At 49.7% G+C, this 8,396-nt stretch overlaps 1 pseudogene; it reads right to left on the reverse strand.

Annotated features, from left to right (window-relative positions):
• Nucleotides 1–5,858: 5,858 nt before the first annotated feature.
• On the reverse strand, nt 5,859–7,692 carry LOC129054938 (large ribosomal subunit protein uL23-like; annotated as a pseudogene).
• Between the last annotated feature and the right edge of the window lie 704 nt (nt 7,693–8,396).

The following is an 8,396-nucleotide window of genomic DNA, read 5'->3' on the forward strand; positions in this document are numbered from 1 at the left end:
TGGAGTGCAGTGGTGCAATCACAGCTCACTACAGCCTCCACCTCCTCAGATTCAGGTGGTGATTCCCCCACCTTAGCCTCCTGAGTAGCTAGGACTACAGGTGCACACCACCACACCCAGCTAATTTTTATATTTTTCGTAGGGACTGGGTTTCGCCATGTTGGCCAGGATGGTCTCAAGCTCTTGGGCTCAAGTGATCCTCCTGTCTTGGCCTCCCAAAGTGCTGAGATTATGGTGTAAACTTCATCCTTTTATCAGGATCCCACTCCTGTGATAACTAGCCCACTCCTGTGATAACAATATGAATCCATTTATGAGAGTAGAGCCCCCATGACCTAATCATCTCTTAAAGGTTCCACTTCTTAATACTGTCACAACGGTGATTACATTTCAACACGAGTTTTGGAGGAGGCATTCAAACCTTAGCATTAGTTTTGCCTGTTTTTGAGTTTATATAGAGTGATACAGTAGTAATCTTTTGCTAACATATGATTTGTCTATATTGTTGGATGTATCAACAGCATATTCAAGTCGAGACTTAACTATTGTACTATTGGTTCCATTTTTGGCTATTCTGAAGAGTGCTGCTATGATACTCTTGAACATGTGTTTTGGAACACACACACACACACACACATACACATTTCTACTGGGTATATATCTAGGGGTGGAATTACTGGTTGCTTCTCAGTGGTTGTACAAATTTGTTTTCTTACCAGCATTATATAAGAATCCCCTTACTCCACATTCTGGTATTGTCAGTATTTTATTTTTTTACCCATCTGGTGGGTATGGAGTGGTTTCCCATTATGTTTTTCCATATGTATTTATTAAATGAGGCATAACTGGAATCAGGCACTCTTACCACCCACTCTGTACAGTTTCTCCTAACAATCCCATGCACTGCGTATTTCGCAGATGAGGAAATGGAGGCACGCCATTACTCCCTTTCATCTCTTGTAGTCCCCTCACCTTTCCTGGAGGCCCTTCCCTACTTTTCCAAGTGGGATTGGGATGTCTGGTCACCACCAATCTTGAGAGGCCCCTCAGGCCAGGATGTTCTTTTGGGAAGGGAGAAGAGGAAGGTTGGGATGAAGTGGACAGGGGTAAGGAGGAGAGAAAGGGTGAGGCATAGACGCTGGCATGAAGGATCCTGGCTCTGGCTATGGAATGATGGGGCCAGAAGAGAGTCTGGGCATATGCAGAAGGCATGACTGGTGCTATCTGTAAGCTCCTACTGCTGGTGGGGAAAGGGGGAGGCATGCAGCTGGGGAGTAAGGGCCCTGTGTGCATGGGTGTTGGAGATCACTCTGAAGGTCCAGCAAACTCTGGGGGCTTACCGAGTCTAAAGTCTTATGCCCCCTCTGTGGGGGCGTCTCTAAGCCTAAAGCCCTTTTGGAGGACTCTCTGGGTTCAGAGGTCCCTTGGTCTCTTTAGGATTTCCTAAGGGGAAGGGGGCACTTTGTTCCCCAGGGTTGGGGAAGCAGCAGTAAGGGCCTGGAGGCCCTCTAGGGAATGTGGACAGGGTGTCTGCTCTGATTCTGGGCCTCTGATCTGTCAGGCCACCTGCCCTTTGACTCAACAAGCATTATGGGAAGCAGGGCAAACGATTTCCCAGCCCAACCTCTGGCTCTCTCTGCTCAAAGTCCTCTGTGTGTCATTGTTTTTGCAAGTGTCCTCTGCAAGATTTTCCCAGGTTGCACTTTCTTCTTCTGCTCCTACCCCCATCTTTCTCGAGTTCTGAGCCCATAGCTCACGGTCAAAGAAGGCTAAGATTGTAGCAGGCAGTAAATGTATTTGGCACAAGTCTTGGCTCAATTACTTGCTAGCTGTATACTCTTGGGTTAGCCTCATCACTTCTCAGGATGGTGACAGAACTCTCACAGGGCCCAACATCATTCACTTGGCTTGTCTCCTGCTTAGGCTTTGGACAATGAGAAAGCGCTCCTGTTGGTGCCAATTGGCCTGGAAGCGTCGCAGGCTCTGGAGCGTTGGAAGCCATGCCAGCATGGGGCCTTGGACCATGCAAAAGGAATCCAGAGGTCCTAGATTCCTAGATGGCCAGAGCTGGAAGGGCCTTTACAATTCAATGAGTTGCCTTCCCCCATTTTACAGATGGCCAAACTGAAGCTGAGGAACAGGAAGTGGTCACAAAGCTGGTAAGCAGCTGAGCAGGATGGCCTGGAGATATGAAACCGGATCCTGGCCAGCCCAACTGTGGATGGCTCTCCTCTCCCCTCCCCTCCCCCTCTCTTGCCTGAGTGTTCACCTCTGGAACCATGTGTTCCCAGGGAAGGACCTAGGCTCCATAGCCTGGAACTGGGCTGGACCAGGCCTCCCTCTGCACTGTGTTGTCTCTGGAGATCCTGGCTCTTTTGATCTGGTCTCTCCAAGTATGCGGTCCTGGTGGGCAGGAAGGCAGCTGTACTGATACACCATTGCTCAGCCCACATCTGCGGTGACTGTGGGGGTGCCCTGTCTGGGACCTGGATGTCAGCTGACATGGAGGGGAGCTAAGCTCCCCTACTCAGTGTGGGCACAGTGGACATTCCAGGGCAATCAGGAGAGGGGCTGGGAGGCCAAAGTTATAAGGAGGCCTGGGGCCCAGTCCCCTACCAATGCCACCTCTGCCCTGATCTCCCCACCCAACTTGTACTCTGTGTCAGACTCTTGCCCTTGTTGGCATTAGAGTGCTCTGACAGCTGTTTTGAAAGGCAGTAAAGCATAGGGGCTAATAGTACAGACTCTGGAGCCAGACTGCCTGGGTTCATATCCCTGTTCTTCCACTTACTTGCTGTGTGACTCTGAGTAAGTTACAAACCTCTCCATGCCTCTGTTTCCTTGTCTTAAAAAGGGGATGGTGATAGCGCCTACTTCATGAGATTGCTGTGAAGTGCTCATGAGTGAAGCACTTAGATCCCTGTCCTGCATGTAGTCTGTGGCTACTGTGTTAACTTTTTTTTTTTTGAGACAGAGTTTCACTCCTGTAGCCCAGGCTGGAGTGCAATGGGGCAATCTTGGCTCACCGCAACCTCCGCCTCCCAGGTTCAAGCGATTCTCCTGCCTCAGCCTCCCTAGTAGCTGGGATTACAGGCACACGCCACCGTGCCTGGCTAACTTTTTGTGTTTTTAGTAGAGACAGGGTTTCACCATGTTGGTCAGTCTGGTCTTGAATTCCTGACCTCAGGTGATCCACCTGCCTTGGCCTCCCAAAGTGCTGGGATTACAGGTGTGAGCCACCACGCCTGGCCTAACTTTCATTATTACGTATAGTTTGTCTACTCCATCAGACAAGATGATCCCTAGGGCAAGCCCATCAACTCAGAGGTTCCCTCAGGGCAGAACTGTGTCTTTTCCACTGAGAACTGAGCTTGCTTTTTTCCTATCTATTCTCTCTCTCTCTTTTTTTTTTTTTTTTTGAGACAGAGTCTTGCTCTGTCGCCCAGACTGCAGTGTAGTGGTGCTATCTCTGCTCACTGCAACCTCTGCCTCCCGGGTTCAAGCGATTTTCGTGCCTCAGCCTCTCAAGTAGCTGAGATTACAGGCACCTGCCACCACGCTTGGCTAATTTTTGTATTTTTAGTAGAGATGGGATTTCGCCATATTGGCCAGGCTGGTCTCGAACCTCTAACCTCAAATGATCCACCCGCCTCGGCCTCCCAAAGTGTTGGGATTACAGGCGTGAGCCACCGCACCCGGCCTCTTCCTATCTATTCTCTAAGATGCCCAGCCTGAACCCTGCAGAGGTTGGAAATTGTACCAACAAGGAAGCCAGTGAGACTTTCTAAGTAACAAGCCAGCTAGGGTGGGAGGTGGAGGAGGCTAGGAAGGAGTAGGCATTTTCTTCATCCATTCATCAGGAGGAGTGTCTTCCCAGTCCTTAGGGTACCCAGGAGGCAGGGACAGACAATGATGCTGTGGGAGAGGAGGTTTCATTTTCTGGTAGAGCCCTGGGCTGAGAAAAATGTCAGGGAAGGCGGGCCAGATATCTGCCTTGGAGAGGGTCCTAGTCGGAGCTCCCAGTCCACGAGGAGACAGAAGCCAGGTGGAAGAAACCGACGACCAGCACCTGCACCTTCTCCTTGTGTTCCAGAGCCTCTTCTCATTCATTATCTTGTTTTTTCTTCCAACCATTCTGTGGAAGATAAGCCCATTTCTTCTCTCTCTCTCTCTCTCTCTACATATATATATGAAAATTTTTAAATTAATTAATTAAATAATTTTTTTTGAGAGGGAGTCTTTCTCTGTCACCCAGGCTGGAGTGCAGTGGTGCAATATTGGCTCACTACAGCCTCTGCCTCCTGGGTTCAAGTGATCCTCCTGCCTCAGCCTCCTGAGTAGTTGAGATTACAGGTGCATGTCACCACGCCTAGCTAATTTTTGTATTTTTAGTAGAGATAAGGTTTCACTATGTTGGTTAGGCTGGTCTCAAGCCCCTGAACCTCAACTGATCCACCTGCCTTGGCCTCCCAAAGTCCTGGGATTACTGGCATGAGCCACTGCGCCCGGATGAAATTTTTTTTTACAGAGGGTGGAAATGATCCTCCAAGATGTTAAGTGACAGGTCTAAGGTCACACAGCTCTTAAGAGGCTGTGTTGCAACTTGAACCCAAGTCCTCTGACTCCAAATCCATGCTCTTTTTATTCTATTATTATTATTTTTTTAGATGGAGTCTTGCTCTGTCGCCAGGCTGGAGTGCAGTGGCACGATCTTGGCTCACTGCAACCTCTGCCTCCCAGGTTCAAGCAATTCTCCTGCCTCAGGCTCCCGAGTAGCTGGGACTGCAGGTGCACGCCACCACGCCTGGCTAATTTTTGTATTTTTAGTAGAGAGGGGGTTTCACCATGTTGGCCACGATGGTCTCGATCTCTTGACCTTGTGATCCTAAAGTGCCTTGGCCGCCCAAAGTGCTGGGATTACAGGTGTGAGCCACCGCGCCCGGCCTGCTCTTTTTAGAAACAATTTTATTTTTTATTTTTAGGAGACCAGGTCTGTCTCTGTTACCCAGGCTGGAGTGCAGTGGCACTCCATAGTTCACTGCAGCCTTGAACCCTTGGGCTCAAGGGACCCTCCTGCTTCAGCCTCCTGAATAGCTAGGACTATAGGCACATGCTACCATATCTGGCTATTTTTTTTTTTTTTTGAGACAGGGTTTCACTCAGTTGCCCAAGCTGGAGTGCAGTGAGCTATCTTGGCTCACTGCAACCTCGACTTCCTGGGCTCAAGTGATTCTGCTACCTCAGCCTCACAAGTAGCTAGGACCACAGGTGCATGCCACCACGCCTGACTAGTTTTTATATTTTTTTTTGCAGAGACAATGTTTTGCCATGTTGCCCAGGCTGGTCTTGAACTCCTGCGCTCAAGCGATCCACCTGCCTTGGCCTCCCAAAGTGCTGGGATTACAGACGCGAGCCACCATGCCTGGCCCCATGCTCTTTATACAGCCTCTCCCAGACACGACACTTGCAGGCTGAAGGGGGACACTAAACCCAGTCTTCTGAGAGCTTCTAGTTCAGTGGGGGAGACACAGGTCTTGCCACCAGGGGGTCTCAGCCATGCGGAGAAGTTACAGTTCCCAGCAGGAGAGGGGTAGGAGGGAGCAAACACTTGGTGCTTACTATGTGCCAGGCAATTTGGATAGGTCTCTCTCTCTTTCTTGCTGCAAAGTCCCGTTTTCCAGATAAGGCCTGAAGCTCAGAGAGCTCAAGTAACTTGTTTTAGGTTTCCTAGTGAGCCCAGTGACACGGCTGGGGTCAGAATCCAGGTCATCATGACGCTTACATTGTGCTGATTGTTGTAGCATGGAAGGCCATTGGCTCAAGGATCATCTCTCTCTTTTTATTTTTTATAGTGAAAAGATATACATATATTTAGAATTAGCCAGCTGGACTCAGTTTAGATGATCCCAATTTTGTTGGCAACATCCAAACCATCGTAATCAGGAGCCAGTCCAACATATGCCTTCTTCTTTCCATCAGGCTGAATCAGGGTGTTGACCTTGGCCACATCAATGTCATAGAGCTTCTTCGCAGCCTGTTTGATCTGGTGCTTGTTGGCTTTAACATTCACAATGAACACAAGTGTGTTGTTGTCTTCTATCTTCTTCATGGCAGACTCAGTGGTCAGTGGAAACTTAGTGATAGCATAGTGGTCAAGCTTGTGTCTCCTGGGGGTGCTCTTCTGAGGATATTTGGGCTGCCTCTGGAGTCGCAGTGTCTTGGGCCGCCGGAAGGTGGGTAACCTGCGGATCTTTTTTTTTTGCGGCTGTGGACACCTTTCAACACTGCCTTCTTGAGTTCGGCTTTAAGAGGGGCAGGAGATTCCTTCTTTGCCTTTGGCACCATCTTGTGAAAAAGGATCATCTCTAATGAAGACTTTCAGCCTGTATGCCCTGAATGTAAAACTGACCACCTGTGGCTCTGGATCCCCATTGTGCCCCATATGAACATCTTCCAGGGCACCTGCACACTTCTCAGATTTATTTTATTTACATACTATCCTTCCTCATTAGGCAGTGAGCTCCTTGAGGGCAGGGGTGATCTTAGTCATCTCTGCATCCCTGGTATGTAGCATAAAGCCTGCGCATATTAGGCGTTCAGTAAATCTGTGTTACATGAATGGTAGGAGGTGCTTGGAAGGCCTCTTTCCTGTGCATCTTCCTGCCTCCTTGGAATTAACCCAATGATGAGGGGTGGAGGGACACCAGAGGATGGACTGAGGGGCTGGCATTGAGGTGTGGGAATCTGTCTCGTCTGGCAAACTTTGCAGATTCCCACACTCACCTGCACTCATGCTTCATCCCAGGCATATTGCGTGGCATTGTCCGGCCTCTCCTGCACTCCTGCCTCTGTGTCCTGGCACCTTTTCTCCTCTTGGGTTTGCTGAACAGGGGACATGTCTGGCATTGGGAGCAGAACTATTCTTCTCCATTCCATTTTATTCTCACAAGAGCTTCAAGAGGTAGGATGGGTGGAGATGATCTACCTCCATGTTACAGCTAAGGTCAGTCAAACTCCAAGTTCACACAAGTTGGTGGCAGAACAGAGTCCAGTGATGATCAAGGAGGGAGATGGGGTGGGGGCAGTTTTCTTTTCTGTTTTTTTTTTCTTTTTCTTTTTGAGACTGAGTCTTGCTCTGTTGCCCAGGCTGGAGTGCAGTGGTGCGATCTCGGCTCACTACAACCTCCATCTCCCGGGTTCAAGTGATTCTCCGGCCTCAGCCTCCCGAGTAGCTGGGACTACAGGCGCATGCCACCACGCCTGACTAATTTTTTTTATTTTTAGTAGAGACGAGGTTTCCCCGTGTTAGCCATGATGGTCTCGATCTCCTGACCTCATGATCCACCTGCCTCAGCCTCCCAAAGTGCTGGAATTACAGGCGTGAGCCACCATGCCCAGCCTGGGGGCAGTTTTCTGAATCAGGCACAGGCTGGGCTTTCCCAGGGACTTGAGGAAGCTGGTTCTGTTTGCCCTTCTCCAAGGCATATGGGGCAGAAGGGTGCCCACTTCATCTATGAGATGGAATGGAGAGAATCCCAGAATCTTGGCCCCAGCCATCACTTTCCAGCCCTTCTGCAGTCTTGATGGTTGCCAGTAGGTGCCGTCAGTTTGCAACTTTTTGGTCTGTCCTGCAGGTCCGGCTGCCAGTCCCAATCTCCCTGCAATCATCTCTCAGTAAGTAGGAGGTAGCCCAACCCCCGTGAGGCTGAAAGACCCCTGTCCTGGGGGAAGAAGCAGGAAGAGGGTCTCTGAACTGCATTTCAGCTTGGCTGACCTGCAGCTTTCTAGGCCGAAACAAACAAACAAACAAAAAATCCACAGTGGGTTACTGATTATTCCTGGACAGGTACCCTTAACCTGAAACCAGCTCCAGTACAGCAGAAGCCTTTGTAGGGGAGGATGCGTGGGAATTAGAGGGGGCCTGAGAGGGAACCTAGGAGATGGATCTTTGCTCCAAATGCCACTCCAGGGCTCTTCTCAATTTGGGCAGGATTGGGCAAGGCTGGGGGAATAGGGGCATCAATAGGATTTCACAGAGGGTCAAGCCAGGCCCAACACTAGCCCAGGTAGCAACACTGGGTGAATTTAAAAAGCATCCCTTCCTTAAAGTTCTTTTTTTTTTTTTTTTTTTTTTTTGAGTCGGAGTCTTGCTCTGTTGCCTGGACTGGAGTGCAGTGGTATGATCTCGGATCACTATAACCTCCTCCTCCTGGGGTTCAAGTGATTCTTCTGCCTCAGCCTCCCAAGTAGCTGGGATTACCGGCATGCGCCACCACGCCCGGCTAATTTTTGTATTTTTAGTAGAGATGGGGTTTCACCATGTTGGCCAGACTGGTCTCAAACCCCTGACCTCAGGTGATCTGCCCACCCTGGCCTCCCAAAGTGCTAGGATTACA

The sequence above is a fragment of the Pongo abelii genome, chromosome 19 (assembly GCF_028885655.2).
Source record: "Pongo abelii isolate AG06213 chromosome 19, NHGRI_mPonAbe1-v2.0_pri, whole genome shotgun sequence".
Taxonomy (NCBI): Eukaryota; Metazoa; Chordata; class Mammalia; order Primates; family Hominidae; genus Pongo; species Pongo abelii.